This window comes from Pteropus medius, unplaced genomic scaffold (assembly GCF_902729225.1).
Source record: "Pteropus medius unplaced genomic scaffold, Ma_sr-lr_union100, whole genome shotgun sequence".
Taxonomy (NCBI): Eukaryota; Metazoa; Chordata; class Mammalia; order Chiroptera; family Pteropodidae; genus Pteropus; species Pteropus medius.
Window position 1 is genome coordinate 2,635,384 of NW_024350325.1, and position 22,461 is coordinate 2,657,844.

Consider the following 22,461-nt stretch of genomic DNA (forward strand, 5'->3'; position numbering starts at 1 on the left):
ATGTATATTAGGCTCACAGTCCCTTTATTTTTAGTAGTTCATCTGTAGTATTACTTAGCCAGAATTTTATAAATATTCACTATCGTGGTCTCATTCTGAATTGATGAGTCTTGATGTCTAGTTAGATATATATCTAGTTATAAATTTTCCCAAATTGATTTTTAACACTGTTCATAAACCATATGAAGAGGAGTAAAAAGCCTTCCTGATTTCCCAAACTTGAGTTATCTTTTCATACTATGGAAGCTTAAAAGTACCTTTAGAACTGGTAAAGGCCTCACTGAGAGTGATTTTTCACTCACCATCTTTTAGAGCCTAAGAATAAGCCAGGGGATCACACATGAGCTGTGAGGATGAGGTTGGTGTTTGGTGTGTGTGTGTTTGAGGGACACTTAGAAATGGGCCCAGACTTTCTCTTGAGGCAGTGGAGATGACCACCACCAAATAGCTGGCAGGTGGCAGGTGCTTGGGCAGTGGTGGCTTGTGGCCTCCAGAAGAGTGACTGAGGATGAGTGACCCCACCCTATTATTTATTTATTTTTTTAAACAACAAAAAAAGGATTAGATGACATGGTATGGCCTTAGCCTAAAATTTGGTTCAGAAAAGCCTGCTTTGACCAGAGTTCCCCATCCTTGGCAGAACAGTACAGTGTAACTAGGAACTGAGTTTGACTAGCAGCTACTACTTCTAAAAATGTATTTCTAAACCAAACTTTGTAAAAGATTGCCCTGATGATAGTTATTTTTTAAAATGACTTCAATATTCTTTGAAATCATCAGTTATTACTCTGTTATGTGGGCAGATATTCATAGTATTAATGCATGACTTTTTCTTGTTCACTTGGTTTAAGATGAAAAAATTTTTTTCTGTTTTGGAGATGACAGATTTGAGGGTAATCCTTACTGTGTAGATAGAGACAATAAAACTTCATTTTTATACACTGTAAACTAACTTGCAATTTGTGATTGCCTTGATGGTTAACTTTTACACAGTCAAAGGGTTCAACTAATTTAGAGTATAAACAAACTTGACTCTAGAGAGGTGTTTTTCTAAAGTAAATAGCTTTCAGGCACTTCAGAAATACATATTGACTTACAAATCTTTTATTACAAAACCTTATTTTTGTTTATTAAAGCTAGTAGATTTTCCTTAGCCTTCAGTTTAAGCCCCATATTGAAGAGAAATAAAAATTTATTTACCTAAAGGTAAACTGTATTTAACTATTTCTAATAGCCCCAGATCAAAATTAACAGATGTTTTTGTGTCCACATTACTTACATGAGTAAAATAAGAAAAGTCACACATCTTTATTCTAAATTAAAAGTTTTATTTCATTTTGGAGTTGTAAAACTAAGTTTTAAAGTCACTTAAAAGTTTCTCTTGAAGAAACATGTTTATTTTTTTAGTAGAGTTGAATAGATTCTTTTCGAGCAGTGAAAGGAGATGAAGTACAAGTGCAGATCATAAGTTTCTCAAACTACCTGGAAAGGGCAAAAGGGTTGCGAGGAAATGACTTGCAGGTAGTGTAATTTTGTCTGAAATTGTACTGATTTCATGTTTCAGTAAGAGTTGTGCTGGGTGGAAGGGCAGACTCAGCCAGTCCCCCATTGTGCGCACACAACAAGAGGAAGAGCAAAGACTGGCAACAAAACAGACTGGGAACGCATCAGTCTTCTAGGTAAGGTGTCATGAAGAGGGTTTTAAAGCCATTAAATTACAGTCATTCTTTTAAATACTTAGAAATGTTTGTACTTTGTCAGTTTATATTTAAGCTCAATGCAGAGAAAAGAAAATTAGTGCTTAGGTTTGTGGGCCAATCAATCATAGTTACTCTGATCTTCTACAATCAGGTGAAATATTTTAGAATATTTTGTGTCCTAAATTGTCAGTGAGAAAGGATTCTTTCTGATTCACACTTGTCGGAAGAGCAGGAAGGAGAGGTGTAAAAATATGTTCTTGTGTAAAGTTTATGGCGGTGTTCATTGAATCTTGACTGTTGAGTTAGCTTCTACTTTTCAGCACTGGAAACTTGCTAATATTTAACTCTGGTATTATTTACATACATACCAGTTCTGAGTGAAAAGTCAATATTTCTTCACCTTATTTCAGATAAGCAGTTCTGGACATACAATGTATTTAGGAGTGTTCAATGACAAATGAGTTCTCTCTGATGTGTATCTCGTAGATTGTTTTGATGATTAACCATACATGATAACAAGTTGAAATTGCATGCCCTTTTAAAACATAGCTTGCACTAGCTTCATGAACAAAAATGGAAGACAATATAGATATAAGCAGTCTATGAGAGGACATTCAAACGTGGTCTCAGCCCCTCCCCCCAGCCTCTGTGTCAAGTTGATTGAGTTGCACTTACAAGAATAACTACTGATTAAATCACTTTGTGCTGTAAAAAGTCTGTTTTTATTATATAGTAACTGCTACACTATAGTCATCTCATTCTTGGGCAGATTATAGAATTGAAGCATGTTTGCACATTTCTACTAACCTAACCACCCAATAGACTGTAATTCATGAGAGGATTGCGGAAGTCCTACTTGCTGGTGAGAGAGAAAGATTGGAGAAATGGGAATTGGGTTACAAAGGGTAAATTTTTCTACTAAGAAAAAGGCACTTGTTGAATTAACTCGTCAGTCTACAGCCCCTATAGTCCCCTATGGAGAACCAAGTCACGTATACATAATATATAGTTAGGATTGTGTTTTCATGTTAAATGGTAACTAAAAGGCATGAGTAAAAATCCTTGCTGTTAGAATCTTTAGTTTAATTTTCATCACCCTCAAACTATGTTCTGTGAGTCAAACACTGTGCAAGGAACAAGGGTGCAGCTATGGTTCTCAGGGGAATCAGAAAAGCCTCAACCATTGCAAAAAGCGGAGTTTGGGAAATGTTAGTTGTGTTCAGGTTGCTGGAAATATTCTCCCAGATCCTTAATATTGTGCCAGACGTTGGGGATTCTGCTACCTCGATCAAATTATGTTAAACCTAAGGCTGTTTTGACATTTTTAGTTATGTAAGGACTCTTGATCACTTTTCCTTCTTACCAGATGAGTTGAGAAGCAGGATGCTTAGCACTGCAGTTTGTAGTTTCACTTACTTTCTCCGGATAATCTTTTTAGTGATCTTTCCCACTATATTTTTGTTATATCTTGTAGGTTTCTTGAGAATGGGGTCTAGACCTTATGATGCTGGATGTATTTTCACTTTTAGAATTATTTTTACCAGATGTAGCCTGGAAGAAATCAGAGAGAGCTCTGATGGCATCGGAGTTTGAAATTCTTAATTTAGTCACAGCTACTAGAAGGTCTTCTAAGCTAGAGATATTAGTTTCCTTACTGCTTTTCTTGACTTCTTGTCCTCCCCTCATGCCCTACACACCCCCTGCCCATCCACTGTGATGTGCATAGCAGACAGAAGAGAGAGTGTGGCAGCTCAGTCTGTGGCCTTGTGTCCTTCTGAAAGACCATGCCATTAGGAGTTAGGCCAACATAGATTGGATGGTGTAAGGTTTTTATTCTTTCTGAGTTATAAATTCTATTTTTTAATAAAGTGCCATTCTCAAAACACCAGGCATGCCCATGTACAAATAGTTGTACAGAATTAATTCCACTTGTGAGAATTTGTGACATTCTCCATTTGTGCAGTCACGAGTTGACAATTTCTCATGTGTAGAGAAATGTACATTTTAAAGAGGAATTTAGAAGCATTTTCACTCTAGGATTGTTCTTTTATTACATTAATAAGATTTGTGTTTCAGACTAGTTTTGCATTTCTGGAAAACTTTGATGGTTTACTAGAATTGTTAGTTATTAAATTTGATATAATATTCAAGTATTGAAGAGTCCTTATACTCAAGTATTGAAGAGTAATACTTAAAATTTCTGATGTTGCCTTATGGAGATATTCATGGCAAACAACTATGCAGAAGGATTTACTAATTCATTTTAATTCCAAGATAAGAAGAGTGGGTCTAGTCAATGAATAGAGAATGGAGATAGGGAAAATCCTGCATTTCTCTTTTTTACAAAAAGCTTTAAATGATCATATGTTACAGATATGACTGTTATGGTTGAAAATGTTGGTTGTATCTTGTTACACTAAATATTTAAAATTTCTAACCTTATAGGCATATAATCAAATGAAAATGATTTTCTACTTACATGGTATAAATAGAAGCCTGCAGGGCAGGGTATTGCTTTTTTCTTCTCCTTCCTCCTATTGTTAAAATTGGAATAGAGAGGCATGTCAACATTTTGCTAGATTTTGCTTACTCTGATGTCCATTAGGAAACCTTTGAGACAGTCTTTGTTATAGAATTGGAAAAAAATGTTACTGATATCCAGAACATTTGGCACAGGAAGTCTGGAGTGTGCACAGACTTCAAAGTTAGACCAAGTCGGGTTCCTCTATGGGGTATTCTATGTTAAGCCGTGTGATTTGGGGTAAGTTACGTCCCTGCCTTTTCACCCGTTGCCTTATCAGACCATCTAGGATAATACCTCTCTCGTGGAGTTATTCTACTACAGTGTCCGGAATATAGATGATAATGAATAAATGCTAATAACCTTCTTTTATTTCTTGTTTTAAATCTCTTCTGATTCATGGGCGAGAAGTTTCAATTAATTTCCTCCACTCACCTTTGTTGGAGGTATTGCTTGGATCTGCTTTGTTCTCTATTGGAAATTAAATTCCAGGCATAGGAGTTCGATAACTTTCTCTCTTCCTTATAAAGAATTGGTTTGTACCAGTAACAGTTGAGATTATTTATTCTGGGATTTCAGCTTTGTCACCTCTTGGTTTTCCCGAGACTTTGTTTAGTGAGTTGCTGATATTTTATTATATTTGAGCTGTATTTTTTTAAAAGTCAAAGCAGATACTTGTACTTTGTTAAAGTCTAAATTAGGTTGCCAGTTTGCTATCAGCACATTTTTTAAAGCACTTAGAGTTGAATCATCCCTTCCAACTAGTAAAGCACTTGTGGATTTTACAGTACTGCTGTCCTCAGTTCTAATTTTTAACCTGTAGCTTAGTCCAATAACATTCATATTTAAGAGTTTTGGTTGGAAAATGTTATTATTCATATATTTAAATACTAAAGCAATTCTGAATTTTCATCTTTCAAACAAAGTGAAATAAATCTATATGTTTTTGAAAAGTACCTTGTAAATAGGACATCAAGGATATTTTCATTCATTTATCACATTAACCCTTGAGATGAGGGCAGGATGGGAGAACTCTGTTTTATACATGAGAAAATTGAGGACTAGAACTATTTGGGTAGATGTTTTGTATTATGAGTAAGTTATGGAACTAGGACAGGGACCCAGATCTTCTTTCCTCATGCTCTACTCCCTACTGCCAATGTAATACTGCGCACAAATGGAAAATTGACAGTTAAATATCATTATAATGATATACTACATTTCTGTGAGACTTCAAGAACCAAATAAAATTCTATCAGAACAATCATTTGAATCATTTGGTTGTACAATAATACATTGCAAATATACCCATTTTACAGATAGCATTCCAAGATTGTGCATGTTGCATAGGGACTCATTTTTTTTTTTTCTGAAACGTTTTTTTCTAGAGAAATTTTGAATCACATTTCCTTATTTTAAGCCGCACAGAGGCAGATAATTCCTGGGTAGATGGAGCTAATGCTCAGTAGAAACTTAACTAGGAGATGAGACCTGGTGTCAATCAGAACCGGGAAGAGAATGTCTCATAAAACCAGTTACACCCTGGGTATCAGTCATGGTTTCTAGCCCTGAAGGTCAGTGGTTCTCTATTACCAGAGTGACTTCTAAGGAATGTGCAATGCTTGGACTTGAAACGTCCCTTTATGTAGGTCGGCTCTTTGGGCTGCTGCTGTGACTTAGGTGTGAACATACATTGACCATTGTTAAGGACCTTTTGTTTGCCTGTGGAAAACCTAACATAGGTAATTATTTTCAAGTAAAGGTACAGGAAATTGTTTAGTGAAGGTTGGGAGATACGACGTAAGGTGCCAACTTGTGTAACTACACACCCAACACATTTTTCAATTGGTCTTGGCATGACTCAAAAGGAAAATTATTTCCTTTTAGCCAAGTGGGATTGGAATCTTTTAGCCAACTGTCTGAAAGATTGTAAACAAGGAGCTGTTCATGGTTATTTAACACTTTCAGGAAAAAATTTTTATTTTAGTTTTAAACTCTGACCTGCACATTGAGTACTCCTATTTTCTCCAAACCCGTGTTGCCTTTTGGGTAATTTCTTTAACTAGCTGTATATAATTTCGAAACAAACAGAATGCAGAGTCTTTACATCAAATTTTTTTTTTTTTAGCCCAAATGTATAGTCCTCGACGATGGCCTTTGACAGGCACCGTGTGTAAATGGTGATTTGGTTTTAGTTCTTTCCTTTCATAGGGACAGTTTATTCTCTACTCAGTACTATCCTGGGACTGAGCCTTATTGCTTTGACTCTCATGTTTTTTACTGATTTTCATGAAAAAGCTTACTTTTTGATGGATTTCTGAAAATTTTCTATAATATAATATCCATAAGAGCGAGAATTTAAACTTGTTCATCTCTCAGGAATACATAGAATAGTACTTTATATTTAATTTGCTCAAAAAATAGGAATACTGACTTACACTGAGATAATATTTTATATTCTCAGAGGTCTATTGGTTTGGGATTGTAGACACCTAGTGTGTGTTCCTGACCTGCTATACAAGGTGATTGTTTAGGTCTGTGGCTGTAATGCCCTACAGAGTTGATGCCAGAGGCAAATCCTTCAGGAGGAACTAGGTGAATATATTTCAGGAGGTAACAGTAAAGCAAAATTCTATATAAATAGGGCATGTTCGATGTTCATGAGACCAGACAAAAATGGTAATTGGTAGATGTAGCCAATATTTCAGGTTTTAAATTGGGTAGGAGGGAATTAGTTGGAAGGTGGATTTTAGAACAAGAGCCAAGAAAAACATCTGTAGGTTTTAATGTGAATTAACGGTGTGTTCTGGAATATATACTGCTGTTTACTGACCACATATTCTGTGAAAAGTACATTTAGAGATAAAATTAAGTACCATGAAATGCACCTAACTTAAGTGTACAGTTAAGAGTTTGACGAATAAACATCTATGTAACCAACACCAGTCAAGATATACTACATGTCCATCACCCCAGAAAGTTCCCTTGACTATATGAAGAAGTTAATAAGCTTTAGTCATAAGAAAGCTTGTTTCACAAGGTTGTTGCCATTATAACAGTAGCAACTAACAGTTGTGCATGAGTTAGAAAGTTTCCAGAAATTACTTTCAAGTCTTAGAACAACCCTATGAGATGGATTGTTATTGTTATATCAATTTTTACAGATGAGGAAAATGAGGCCAAGATTATTTTTGGCTTGCCTAAGGTAGGTAACCCAGTAGCTGAGTAAATGTGGAAGCTTTCCATGAATAACACATGCCCTCCACAGTAAAATCAAAAGTTAGTTGACTTTATTATTGTGGGAAGGAGGGTGGAACGAGGATCAAGATTACACATTTGAACTGGGTTTAATGTCCATTGCTGTTTATTAACTCTGTTTCTTGGACAAGATACTGAAGTTCTGGAAACATCAAGTTTAACATTTCTAAAAGGGGAGGAGTGATAGGAAGAAGGTGACTATCACGGGACCTGTCTGTCCCACGGGCTGTCAACTGGGAAGACAACTGTGAGAACACTTTGTAGACTTTGAAGTGCTGTGTGCTGACTTTGTTATCTTTATCCGTGGAAGAGGTAGTTGCCTGCTCCCCCATCCTGGCCTCACACACTGCTAGCTGTGGCTGGACAAGCAGGAACTGACAATGTGTCAAGAGAGACAGTCCCCACTTGTCAGTCCCTCGATGCACTGAACATTATTGACACCACTTTTTCTCTCACAAGTCCTTCTGACATTTAAAAGCCTCAGATTGTTTTACAGCTATTAGGTCAGCCTCACTCCACAATAAGTGTCAACTTTATCGGGAAAGAGTATTTTTAAAATTCTATTTTGATTTTCTTTCTGAAATATTTATGAAACAGTATGAGTTGGTTTGAGGTGGGTGAATTCCTAAGTAACCCAAAGAACTGTGATGTGTTCTGGCCTGAACCGAATTATTTTGGGCATGCTTTTTGTATTCCTGAAGATGAGCTATTCCCACAGTGTGTTTAAGAGCTGCTTATTAAACTTTCTACCTAACTTCAGCATTTAAATTTGGTCAATTCAAACTTTCTACCCAGAGCTGTTTTCTCCTCTCAACAGTTGTTTTCCTCCCTCCCCAGTACACCCGCATCTGGATGGTACCTCGGTCCTGGAGAAGCTATAAAACAAATATCAGGCAGTGGGTAAGGGTTGTCTGGTCCAGGTGTTGTCTTCCAGATGTTTTGGCCTCTGCTGAGGCAGCTCCTCGTGGTTGGTCTTTTGATGACTTTGTCCATGTGTGTGTTGGTTTCTGTGGTCTCTGTCGTGGCTTCTAGTGGAGGGATCAGTATACAGTGACTCTTCTTTGATCTGTTCCAGGCCTTTTCTGGTCCATTGGCCCTCTTAGCACTTACTTTTGTGTGTCTTTCTCTTGGGTCTTCCTCTTTGATCTTCCCCGGAGAGTTGAGAAACTGCCCTTCATATCCCATCTGGAACCCTCTCGTCTCTGCTCTCATTCCCTCCCTCCCCCTTGCTCACTGCCCTTTTCCCCCAGCTCAGAGGTTCCAGATGGGGATCTATGAACCAGGGGTGCCTGATGACAAAATGTTTACCACGATACAGTGGAATGGAAAAAAAAAATACAATGTATTAGCATGTCATCAGGCTAAATTTATATAATCTAAACTAAAAGAATGTTCTTTTTTTCTGCAATTATGTAACATGTTTCTGCATTTTCATGTTAAAAAATGTCTTTGTATACTGTTTTGGTAGTAGTAACGATGTTCTTTTATAATAGATTGGTAATATTAAAAAGGTACTTTGTCTGAAGTGTCCTTAGTGGCAAAATTAAGAGCTGGCCTTTTCATGTTGTATCTCCAGATTCTTGGAGGGGAGCGGTTACTAGTCCATAAGATCTGAAAGGTCGAGAAGTACTCACATGTCTGTTCCTTATACTCAGCTCAAGCTCTGTCTTGTTCAGGGAGCTACACTTCACAATTCCTTGCATATCCTCAGGAGTGGAGCCCATCCTCTGGGTTCCCTTAGGCTCTGGTCGCTTCTACTTTTGCAGTTTTTAAAATTATATACTTGTCCTTTCTTGTCTTCTCGACTGCACTCACACTCTGAAGGCTCCTTGAAGACAGGGACTGTTTTGTGTCCCTAGCAGAGCAGCTGGCACATGGTAGGCATTAATGAATGGATGTGGAATGAATTCAAGCTCTCATAGTAAAAGGTCACTTTATAGCAGGAATAAGAGAACTGCAGGATGGTAAGAAATAACTGCTCCCCATCCTGCAGCCATTTAGCTTCTGTGGCACTAGTGCTATTTTATGAGTTCCTCCTTTTGTAGCTAATTGGAGACTCTGAATATTAAAAATTACATAAGGATAATTTTTTGAAAGTTTCTATTATTAAGAAAATGGTCATAAGGAAATTGGTAAGGTTTATGTTGCTAACTAAAATGTCTTGTGTTTAGATATTGGTGAGGAATAGAATTATTCTCAACTGTAAATGTAGAGACTGAGTTAAACCACACTTCCATCTTTCATTGACAGCTAAACTAAGAAGTTAATATCCAAGAAGAAAAATGTTATTTAACTTCTGATTAAAATACTTTATACAGGGGTTGAAATCATTTGGAGAAAGGCATGAGTGGATACTAGAATTATTCACTTTAAAAAGCTGAGCTATTGAAGTCTACAAATATTAATTGAGTAAGCATGAGAAGAACATTTCTGTCCCATTTGCAAGTGCACATCTTCATTGCATCCGTCTCTGCCTTTAAATCCTGAGCCAGCCTGTCATGCCATCAGGGCTCATGGATCTGTGAGAATGGGAGCAGTGGTCCTGGCCTCAGTCAGCATGGAATGTGTTGGCCACAAGTGAGCTGCAGTTTGCTGTTAGGGATGGAGTTGACATATTACTGAATTCTTTCTATTGAGAATTTATTGCTGAGAGTAATTATTTAGAGGTTTCTGTCTTCATTGACTTTCATGTACCAATGATTTTAAAGCCTTCACGGGCCTTCATACAATTGGGAGGCAGACTTGTACATTTTCATGGAGCTAAAGACATGCATTAAACATGTTAGCCCTAGAAATAGCCTTAGAAAAGCTAAACAAAGCCCAATTTTTAAATTTCCAAATTCTTCGCTAGTACAACAGTATGCATATTCAATGTCTTTTTTCTTTTAAAAAATTACAAATCTATTCCTCCAGGTCTATTGAGGACAGATTCTGAGATCCCATAGGCCTCTCGTCCTATACTCCCATCTGAGAAATACAAAAAGTAGCCAATTTTGGAGCAATGCGAATTTGTTCTGCTTATGAGGGTAAGGGAGGGGACTTGGCTGGGTTTCTTGCTTCCTGAGGTCCATGTTGTGTTCTTTTGTTCTCTTGACATACTTGTAGATTTAGCTATCCTAGAACTCCAGAATAGGTGGAGGGGGGGATAGCTGACTGGTGGGGATGTACTCACTTTCAGGCCAGAGACTCCCAATAAACAGGTGCTCACTGCCACAGCCAGGAGTGAGTGAACCTTTGTTATTCCTTGGGCATGCAGCTCTGAGTCAAGCCAGTCTGTCTTCTCAAATACTAGAGCCAATGTGTTATCCTTAACATCTTCATTTAATGTTATCAGTAAAAATCTGGAGAGCAAATATTTTTGACACTATAAACTTGTGGGTTCAGAAAAGATGTACAATTCTTTACAAAATCCAAATTGGGGGTGAATGAAAGATTCATTTTGCTATGTCATGATGTTCTTGGAGGAAAGGTGCAAGATGAAATACGTAAATGTATTTTTCCTCTTTATTTTTTGGATGTGCTCTCCCATGAAATTTCAGTTGTTAAAACATTCAAACCTAGTTTGAGGTTCTTATTCTTCATTTTAGTAGTGAGGTGGAAATACCAACCAAACATTTAAGTCGAAATTCATGTTACTATAGTGGTCTTTTATAGAGGGGTAGAAGTAGATGGTGTATTTTTAACATCAGATATATTTAGTGTTTCTGGTAGGCCTGTTCCAATTACAGATGTTATAGTATATGGTTATATTTATAAATAGCATAGGGAAATTTAACTTACTATACTGTCTTGGTATGCTATTCTTTTTTTGAAAGGTGACTAAAATTTTCTTCGAATATTTTGATCAATACCTCTTTCCAAGGCTGTTACACAAATCTTAAATCTCAGTGTCACTACCACACGTGACATTTCAGAGAAAAAAGAACATCTCGTCACTGAGTTGTTTTAAATTTTCTGGCACGTGGGTTAAAATTCCCATAAGACTAAGTAATCTCTTTCTTCTTTGATTTTTTTTTTTTAACCTGATAAAATCACAGGCACTCTGGGTTGGTACATTTGGAATGGGATCCCAGTCTTGATCTGGTCAGCCGAGGGCAGTGGGTGGGTAGGGCTCTAAAGGTCATGACCCTGCTATCCTTGGAGGGCATTCTCCCCTGCAGCCCTCAGAGGCTTCTTGCTGAGTTAGCAGAGGACTGTTGCTAATCCTACTGGAACTTGTCTGCTTCTGAATGGTTTCTCTAAAGATTGCCTCATGATTATTATCTAGGACAAGTTAGAAATCAGAGAGGGGCTGTAGGCCTAAAAATAGTCACAGCTTAGGAGGAGGGCCTGAATGGCACAGAGCCACTGTTGCCTTCCTGCTGGCAGGAGGCGGTCCAGTGGGGTGTATGTGTCTGAAGACAGGTGTGAAAGTGTAGGGCAGAGTGAGCGTTTTCTTCCTGGCTTGTGTAGGAGGAGGAAAAAGTTTTAGTGATTGACTTTAAAAAACCTTAGAAACTTTTACTGAAGTAAATGTTGGAGGTTATTCTTTTTATGAGGCTGGGGTTAGTGGAATATATTTCGAGACATTTCTAATTTGCAAGAAAATATTTTGTCTTTAATGTTAGTCACGTGTGTTTGAGGGATGGAAACAGTAACATGCCTTGTTTCCTATACTGCCCAGGAAACAAAGGGAAGCATTATTTGAAAACTTGCAGACAACGGGTCACTTAAACAAAGACCTATACATTTACAATTGAAATTTCTGAGAGAATTATATATTTCACTTTGGATACATATGGTGCACATTTTATGTTGAAGTTATATGGGCTAAAAGAAACTTCAGGCCGAAATTGAGATACAAAATAACCTTTTCCAGAATGGTAGCTGTTTTGTGATTGGTATAACATATTCAAAACTTAGTATTTATTTTAGAGACTTTATTTTAGACTTCTTTTTTGTATTTAAGGTGAAACCAGATCACTTTAGAAATTGAAACAACGGTTGGTCAAAGGCCAAGAGCACCTTTTTCCATCCCAGCCTTCAGGGGAATTGTAGAGGTCTGATTAGATAAGAGGTGGAGAGTATTTTCTTTGAACATTCATTGATTTAGGAATGGGTGATATTGATTTTCAGAGATTTTTTTCCACTGCCTCTTAAAGTTGACTATGAAGTTGAAGCAATATCGTCTGATTTGGGGGTGGCAGTGAGGACTCCCTTGCCTTTGAAGATATTTCTTGTCACCTGTAGCGCAAATGCTAATCTGTTGCCAATTATTCCAGGTCAGTGGGTTTATTTTTCATGTTATGTGTAGTAAGAGACCATAGTATGCTTTGAGAGGTGATTTGCATGAGCTGATTCAGATGGATCATTCTGGTTGCAACATGTGTTGTAAGGAGGCAAGAGGTTAATGATTTGCTCAACTGTGGCTTGGAGCTGAAGTGATAGTGAAGGTGTGAAATGTATTTTGAAGTAGCACCTATTTGGGTGGGAGGGAAAGGGGAATCAAGGCTGACTCCTAGGGTTTTTTGCATGATCTACTTGGGTGCACAGTGGTATTTCACTGAGAATAAGGAGCGTTGGAGTAAGAGGGAAGTTAGTAGATCTACAAGCCTGGAGTTCTCTTTCAGACGGGTGAAGTCTGAGATCCTACTAGATAGGCAAGGCGAATGGAGATACTGAATTCATAGTTGGGTATTTAAATCTGGAGCTTTAGGGAAGGATCAGAGCTAGAGTTATCCTTGAGGGTGTTATCAAACAGAATGCATTTAAGGTATGAGTGTAGGGAAAGAAGGGTTTAAGGTGCTGAGCCCAGCTTTGCTCCCAACACTTAAAGGCTGTGTTCAGAGAAGAATCCAGCAAAGGCATTTGCCAGCTAGCAGCCTGTGAGTTTAAGAGGATAAAGATAGAGTAGTGCTTGCAATCTCGTGATAAAACGTTAATGAATGAGGAGGAGTTGCTTCTTATGGATGAGCAAAGAAAGTGGTTTCTTGAGAAGAAATCTCCTAATGAAGGTGCTGCGAAGATTGTTAAAATGACAGCAAAGGATTTATAATATTACATAACTATTTGATAAAGCGGTGGCAGTGTTTGAGAGGACCGATGCCAGTTTTAAAGAAGTTCTACTGTGGGTAAAATGCTGTCAAACAGCATCGTATGCTACAGAGAAATTGTTCCTGAAGGGAAGATTCAATTGCAGAGGCAAACTTGATCATTGTCTTCTTTTAAGAAATTGCCACAGCCACCCCGACCTTTAACAGCCACCACTCTGATCAGTCAGCAGCCATCAATACTGAGGCAAGACCCTTCACCAGCAAAAAGATTATGACTTGTTGAAGGTTCAGGTGATGGTTAGCATTTTTTAGCAGTAAAGTATTCTTAAATTAAGCTACATACATTGTTTTTTTTTTTTTTTTGAATGAATGCGATACACCTAATAGACCACACTAAAGTATAAACATAACTTTTATATGCATTGGGAAACCAAAAAATTCATGTGACTCACTTTATTGCCGTGGTCTGGAGCCAAACCTGCAATATCTCTGAGCTATTCCTGTGAAGAGTTTTGTTTACCAAACGGTCATTTTAGTTCACTTTTTGGTAACTGCGGGTGTGTGTACATGTGCGTAATCATTTAGAGTCTTCGTAAGCTTGTGGAAACCATGGTAAATTTAGCCAAAAGTAAAAGCAAGTACAAGAAATCTCTTTAAAACACCAGAGCATTTAGTTACCTTTAGGCAATCTCATATCAGGATAATTTATACATTCTGTTAACCATTTTCGAAACACTGATAATGGATGGAGGAGCAATAATACCCTTTGAAGGTCCCTAACATCCAAAATACTTCTTTACATGTCTGGCTACTGTTGATTGTGCTGTTTTAAGACCTTCATTCACTTGGGTGCTTACTCGGGAGGTCTTATTCCACATCGTATCAAAATATTAAAATAAAATCGTATTTCGTCTGTTTAAACAGTTGAATTGTTATTGACCGTTGATAAAATATTACATTTAGAACCTTCCCATTTTTTACCTCCTTACCTGCTACTTATTCCTCAGGTCTCAGCTAAACATGTGACTTGCTCAGTGACCGCCCGCCGCCCCCCTCTCCCCGCCATAATAGCATTCAGAGTTCCCTGCTTTTCTTCATTAACTACACTTTCTGTTTGCATAGTTGTTATTTGTCTATTTTGTTCACTCTAACACCTAGCAAAGTGTTTGATATGTACTGGGCATCCAATAAATTTGATGAATGAATGTCACCCGGTATTAGAAAACATATCTTAGTGCCTCCTCCTAGCTTTGGTTTGGTTTCCAAACTCAGTGTGTTCTTTATTTTTAAATCAGCTTTATTGAGGTATAATTTACATACAGTGAAATTTGCTTTTTTAGGTAGACAGTTTTTCGAATTTTGACAACCATAGTTGTGTAACCACCAACCACAATTAAAAAAAAATTTCCATTATCTCAAAAAGTTTCCTTGTACTCCCTTGAGTATTCACCCTCCACGCCCAGGCAGACATGGATCCTGTCCTCATGGTTTTGCCTTTCCAGATAGTATATAAATGGAATTATATGCCTTTTGTGTCTGGCATCTTTCACTTAGCATATGTATTTAGAATAAGTCTCTACAGTTGTATCAGTGGTCTACCTTTTTGTTGCTCAGTGGTATTTTATTATATAGATGTACTGCAATGTTTTTATTCATCCCCCAGCGATGGACATTTATTCTCATTTTTGGCAATTATTAGATTTTTCTTCCTGATTTTAATAACACAGACAGGGTGAAAACAACATCAATAACCCATAGCCTCATACGCCCAACTCATGTCTACTGTTTTCCTTTTCTTGTGTTCTTTTTCTGTTTTACACAGTTGTAATCACAAAACACACAAACATTTTTCCTAGTTGTTTTATAAACCATAGTTTTTAAATGGTTATTTCATTGAATTACTGTAATTTTCTAATCAGTCCCTAGTTAACATTTAGGTTGTTTTTAAGTTATCACAGTTGTAAAAAATAAGCTTGAAAATCCTCTACTTAAAGTATTTCTTATGTTAGAGTCTGGCAATAGTTTACCTAAGACTCTTAATTGAAAGTATTAGAAATCCAAGCTAACGGGCCAAAAATTGGATAAATATTAAAAGAGTATGGACTATTTCTCAGAACTCAGTGTCAAGGAAGTTGTCCAGAACCAAGTCAGGTTAATCAATCCCCTCATTGTTTTTCATTTCTGCTTCTGTTAGGACATTGATAGCATTCTTCTCTCTGAAGACACTCACTTCCTCTGCTTCTGGAAGCATGGAGGAAAGAGGCTAGCTCCACAGGGCTTGGGAGTTCCACGGACACACTCTGCTTAACTAGCTGTTTCAAATTGAAACGCTGGGGAGAGAGAATCTGACACCATTTGAGGTAGGTGTCTACACCAGAGCTAGTTCACATAGTGGAGCCCGCTTCAGGAAGTAAAACAGGCCCTTCCCAGAGAAAGGGGATTGTTGTGAACCGAGCCTACATTCAGAGTGTTCCACTTAAAGTAAGATGACATGAAATCTATTTTGATGACTGTTGACACTGCTTCCCAAAAGGACAATTACAATTAGATCTTAAAAATAGAGAGTGTCAGGGGAATATTACACATATCTACACATATTTAATTGTTTTATTTTTTATTTGTGTTTAGATATTTAAAAATGTTGCTTACCACTTATTAATTTTGATTCATCCTCTATGAGTGATGTTTAATGGATAGCTAAGAAAAGCTGATTTACGGTCAATGTTTATTGAATTCTTTATTGAATGCTTACATAGAATAAGGCTTTATACCTGAAACTTAGGCAAATACAAGGAAGTTTATTAGACAGTTCTTATTCTTAGAACCATACAATCGAGTTGAGATTTATTTAACCCTGGAGAAGGAGTTTCTTAGTATGTGGGCCTTGAATAGAGTGTTCCATGTAGAGGTAGTTGTAATAGCCTCTCTAGAAATAATATCAGTACTCGTGCTGGGTGGTTTGAGGGGCCAGCAGGAGCCTAAACACCTCGATTTAATGGTGAAGGGCCTGACTAAAAGTCTGTTCCTAAGTTCTGTGACTCGGTTGTGCGATTTCCGCTTACTCTGAGTTTCAGGCCCCAGCTGGAGTCACTAGGTTGGCCGGACTTCTTCACCTGGAGTCTACACATGAGCTCTCCTGGGACTTGCCCATTGTCTCTTGGCAGCGGGCGCTGCTGTTCATCCCAGCGCTGCCTTCTTAATCTTAAACCGCTTTATCTAAAAATCTTTGTCAACAAATGTGTTCTGGTTACTATCATAATTTTACTCTTCTCTGAAATCATTTATCTGTTTTATGACTCATTAATAGAGAATTCGAATGAAGATTTTAACAACAAAACTTGCTAAGTTAAGGTATCTGTTCATAGGTACAAGTGGATTCTTTCTGTGTCACTGTCCAGCTCAGGAGAGCTTCTGCCCAGCAGCCGTGTGGTGCCACAGTGGTCAGTGTGGTGACGAGTGCTGTGGTGTAGACCCTTTCCATCTGTGGATTTAGCATTTCAGATCTCAGATATTCACGAGGTAGCCCGAAGTTCTAAGATACAGTATTTTTCGCCTCTTCTGTACATTGGGAAACTTGAGGTAACAATGAAGTTAAAGCATTAGCTCTAGCTCTTCTAGTTTGTGGTGTTACTTTCTTCTTTTTCTTCTTCTTTTTCAGTTGTGGTTAAATATAACATAAAATTACCATTTTAATCATTTTTAAGTGTACAGTTCAGTGGCATTAAGTACATTCACAGTGTTGCGTAGCCATCACCACTGTCTAATTCCAGAATTTTTCATCTTTTGAACTCATGAAAGGATAATTTTCCATTCGACTTTCCCACCAGCCCATGGGAACCTTTATTCTACTTTTTATCTCTATGAATTTACCTATTCTAGGTACCTCATCTAAGAGGAATCGTACCATATTCGTCTTTTCATTTTGGGTTTATTTCATTTAGCGTATTTTCAATGTTCATCTATTTGTAGCATGTATTGGAATGTCATTCCTTTTCATGGCAGGATAATATTCCATTGTATCTGTTGGTAGCCAGAATCAGGTAGAAAAAGTAATTTCTTTATTTCTTTTTTTCTTACTTGGAATGCATTTTTTTCCCACTGAAACAATACCCTATCTTGTGTTCAGCTTCTTGGTCTTTATACATATGTTTAGGGCTTGGTAGATCTTTCTGAACATAATGTAGTGGTACTTACATTATGGATTCAATGGGTTTCTGTTTGGGGGCCAGCCTGGGAATCTAATCATCATTAATAACATTACTCTAGGAAAGTTAGTTTTTACTTAAATTTCCAAATGAACTTTGGCAGATAACCTTCTTATACGTTGGAGACTGCCCGTACCAGCAGTATGGCTAAAGGTTGTTCAATTAAGAGAATGGAGGTGAAGGAAGAAGTGTGTGCGCAGTGTCTGTGGTGCGGGCAAGAGTGTGGCCTCTGATTGAGCAACTTTGCATCTGAGACCCGGGTACCTGTTGTGTGCTTTGAGCTTGGGTTTCTACCTTGGAAACACTAGCTGTCGATACACGTGTGTGTTGGGTGTGATGTCTGTAAGCTGATTGACAAAAACAAAACAGAAGGGATGAGGGAAATGTTAGAGGGTTCTTTCTGGGAATTCCCTTCTGGGTTTTGGTGGTACATGAAAGTGCAGGATCTTGCCCTAAGTTTGTCTTTGTGCCTGAGGGCCTCTGATGCAAACACTGGGCTTTCCGAATTGCTTTCAGGCATCCTCCAGTGACTGTGGCTATTACTAGACTCTTTCAGATTCCTCCCTCAGTGCCATGTTTTGGTTTGGTAATCTGAAACATGATGATACAAATTTGGTTCAGAGACATTAATATACAGTCTTGTTTGTTTATTTTTTCCTTTAGGATCTGATTCCTAATCTTTCTGAGTTTTGCTGTATACCTTTATTTTTCTTGGATGCTCACTGGTGTCTCAGGGCATAAAAACAAATAACAGTTTCTCAGCCTAAGTTAAGTTTTCAAATCAAGCAGGTGAAAGGAGGAAAAAAGTTGTGTGTGTGTATGTTTGTTGCAACATGCTTAGAAAGCAGGAAGGATGATTTAGTTCAGAGTAGGTACTTTTCTTATGAATGTATTTTTGGAGGTTTAATCTCTTTTTAATTCTCTTATAGAGTAAATAAAATAGTCTTGTTATATAATCTTCATAAAGTTCCTATGCCACTGCTTTTTCAAAGACCTGTGTCCATTTTGTTTCTGTCTCATCCTTCTGTTTCTTTGTTTCAGAAATTGGAAGAACTACTCTGCTTATTTACTCTACTAGGTAATGATCTGAAATGTTTTTACTTAGTGCCTTCTGTATCATTGAGTGCAACTGGATTGCAAAAAACGTTGAACATATGGCGTTTAGTTTTTGGCATAATTTCTCTGTAGAAAAATTTAATCTGTTTCGAGACCTAGTAGGGAACTGCATGTACTGGTTTCTTATCTTAATTGGCATCAGCGATTGTAGCCAAAAGTGCTTTACTTGATATGACATCCATACAAATGAAGCTGGCCTCTTCTATTAGGAAGTAGGACCAGATAATTTTGTTTTAGCACATGCACATGACAGTTGTAATTATGAATCCCTTTATTTGTCTCCTTTGCGGTGTAGTCAGTGGGAGACTGAGAGCAATAGGGATTCAGGTTTGGATAATACAAGTGACGTATTTATTCTTGTTCTCACTTGTAACTTTGGGACACAGATTGATTCAATACATTATATTGATGTAGGACACTTTATATTTTCTTAAAGTTGTTTTGTCCTGTAGGCTTGTCTTTAGTTTCTGCAGCCTTTACTTTTAGTATATTTTATGTTCTTAATACAAGATTAGTCTGTGCCACTCATGCCATTTTGCCTAAAGTGGTTAAATGCATACATACTTTTAAAGAGGATAAAAATTAGATTTTTATTCTAAATGCACCATCGCATTTTGCATCCCCTCCTTCACATATTTTTATGAGGCAGGATGGTGGTGAGCCAAAGGGGCTGCCGATAAGAGTTTTTAATCCTGGTTCTCTCTCTAAATAGTTTTATGAACTTGGAAGTCATTGGGGGCTGCTACACTGGACAGTTTTAAGGGCACCATTACCATCATCTTTAAATGGTACCTCTGGGATTTCTTTTCCATAGAATATAGTGTGAATGCTGACTCTTAGAGCTATACAATAAAAGAAGTACTAGAAATCAACTTATTCTTGCTACACCACAGTTTTCTCATATATAGAATAAATAGTTTGGATTAAATGAACTCCAAATACTTTAAGCACTGGAAGATGAATCAATCATCAGTGTTCGTCAACCCCTCTTCCATGAATGGGCCCTCTTTACAGCCGAATAGCAAAATTATCTTTGTTAGGTAGAGTCGTGTCTCATTTCAGGAGAAGTTTATCTCTTGTAGTATGTAGACTGTGTAGATTGCCTGCATGCAGGACTTCTTGGCATGTATTTTAGATGTTTGAATTGGACGATCTGTTGGAATTTGAAAGTCCTATCTATTTAGGGACTGCGTTGAATATTTTGTAAAGTAACAAGCTTTGATGACACTAGTTATTCATGTTGCGAAGAACAGATAGCTGGCCCAAGATTCTGAATATCCAGATCTTTTGTTTCTATGAAAGAAATGTCGATCAGAAAAGTATAGTCCACAAAAAAAATGTGGCTTATTTCATTGGGGTATAACTATATATTTTTTAATATTTTGGTATTTAAGATTCCAAAAGTAATTATAAATATTTAAATGTAGAAATGTATGGAGCAAATTTATAATGTGAAAGATCTTTTGTACCTCCTCCCTTACCACTTGATGGGGTGGTGGTGAACCATTGTAATGATATGGTACTGAATCTTTCTGGAACTTTCTTTTACATATATATTATTTGAGAATTTCTGAGTATTTAGAACTTTCTAAATTTAAAGGATATGCAACTCCTAAGAATTTATTAGTATAGGTAATGAGAAGTAAAGTTGTAGATAGATTAATAAAAATTTTACCTGAAATCTGAGTTCCTACTGTGATGTAGATACTTAACATCTTTCCTTCAATACCTTTTTTTCTCTTTTTTATTATCCGAATCACTGGAGTATTCTGGTTTCTTTAATTCAGAAGCAGCCACCCGGTAATAGTGGATGCTGATTTAATCTGACAGGAGAAGTCCCTCCTGTTTTCAGAGTAGATCTGGACAGACCAGTAAGTTGCTTACTTTACATTTTTGTTTTGTTTTGGGTTTTCCTGTAAAGGATGTACAGAATAACCAAGAAACATCTGCATATACGTTTTCCGCCTCTAAGCCTCAGAAAGTCTGATGTTTTGTTGGCAGAGAATCCAAAGAAAATTCTTTAGTTTGGAAAAAAACAAAACAAAACTCATGACACTTGGCTGTATTACTGCTGCAAGGCCGAGTTGGTCTTTGAATAACCTTGGTCTCCTGAGAGGATTCATTTTATGGTCTGGTGTTCGGATTTATTTTAGGCTGGTTGTAGTTTCTGCATTGCCGTATGAAAAGACAGTCTCTTAGGTGCAACCAAAAGCAATTTTGCGGGAGAGGGCAAATAACTTGAATAATACTTCTCTTGCTTACTTTCACAGCCATCAATTTTGATATTCTGAGGAAAGTATATAAGTTACCTTGGTGTAATTGATTTGGGATGTTTCAGCAAAACACTAGAGTTGATGAAGTTTTAGAAGACATACTTTCTTAAATAAGCTGCTTTTAAAATCTTACATACTTTTCATCTCTTTACATTTTCTGATATATTGAAGTACCCCTACTTCAGGACAAATTCTAAAATGTGTGAAAATGCAAGGATTATTAAGAACAGATGTGAATACACTTCTAATGACTTTTTTTGCAGAGGAAAAGAGTTAAATGTGGTGCTTTGTTTTGAGCTTAATTTGTCAAATACAAAAACTCTCATTAGGGCTACATGTAAAAATTTAATATATTGTTACAACTGACCATGGTCACTTTCTGGTTACCTCTGCAAAGCATGGAGTGTGTAGGAAATTACTTCATGTAAACTTTAGTTTACTATGTCATCTGAAGTGTCTAGATCCTTGGATTTGTTGTTTACAGCTCTGCATGCACGTGTGTGCGTGTGCGTGTGTGTGTGTGAACAAAGAATAAGTGGATGAGGCAGAGTAGAAGAAAACTGGAACTATTCGAATATTTATGATTTAAAATGCTCTGAGCATGTTTAACCTGGTAATTTGCTTTTCACACTATCTTAGCAACAAGATATGAGGATTAGGGGAACTTAACTTTGTTATTTCTACTGTATTTCTACTGTTTTATGATATGTTTAATGAATATAGGATGTCCTGAAACAGGTATTTATAAAAGAAAAATGTTAAAATATTTTACTCAGTAAAATTACTAAGCTTTCAGGAATGCAGTTTTAAGAGTTTGTGAATATGTAGGGCCTTCCATATGCTGGTTTTGAGGTTTTTAGGAAATTCTTAAGCCAGAAAATCTTGGAATGAAAGTATATTTTTGGAATAAAGTCCAGGAAACAGAGTTCTTGAACTTCAGTGGGTCTGTTAATTGGCTTTGTGTTGAATCTTCTAGCAGACTTTAGCTAGGAGCTTTTCTTCAGTGATGCTGTCTTTATCATAATCAGCTAGGGCCCAACTCTCACTGTCTCCCTGAGAGACTTTTAATTACATAGTGTGAATTATCTATGACTATGCTGTACTGTTAACAGGTTAAGTTTTTGGATGCCAAATCTCATTAAAATGCAACCATACACTTAAACTTTATTTACTTAGGAGGTTTAAACAGAGTATTAGTTAATTGTTTATTAGTAACAATAGTTATTTTTCTTTGGATGATTTTTAATTTTTTTTTGGCATGTTTGAATGAGTTTTGAGTACACTCTGTAACCTGCTGATGGTCTTGTAACTTTTTTTTCTTTTTTCTGAGGTGAGTAGCTTTTATCTACTTTTGGG

The 22,461-nt window shown here is 37.0% G+C and overlaps 1 protein-coding gene across 7 annotated transcripts in view; it reads left to right on the forward strand.

Annotated features, from left to right (window-relative positions):
• The window catches only part of MTUS1 (microtubule associated scaffold protein 1), a 134,111-nt gene that overhangs the window by 3,500 nt on the left and 108,150 nt on the right, over positions 1-22,461 (forward strand). The window contains exon 2 of one of the 7 annotated variants that reach the window (XM_039839292.1): positions 1,565-1,679. The exons of 5 other annotated variants lie outside the window; for them this stretch is intronic. The gene's annotated coding sequence lies outside the window, so the exon portion shown is untranslated. Of the gene's footprint in view, positions 1-1,564; positions 1,680-15,705; positions 15,872-22,461 lie in introns of all 7 variants that reach the window. One more of the 7 variants, XM_039839293.1, reaches the window with a different exon arrangement.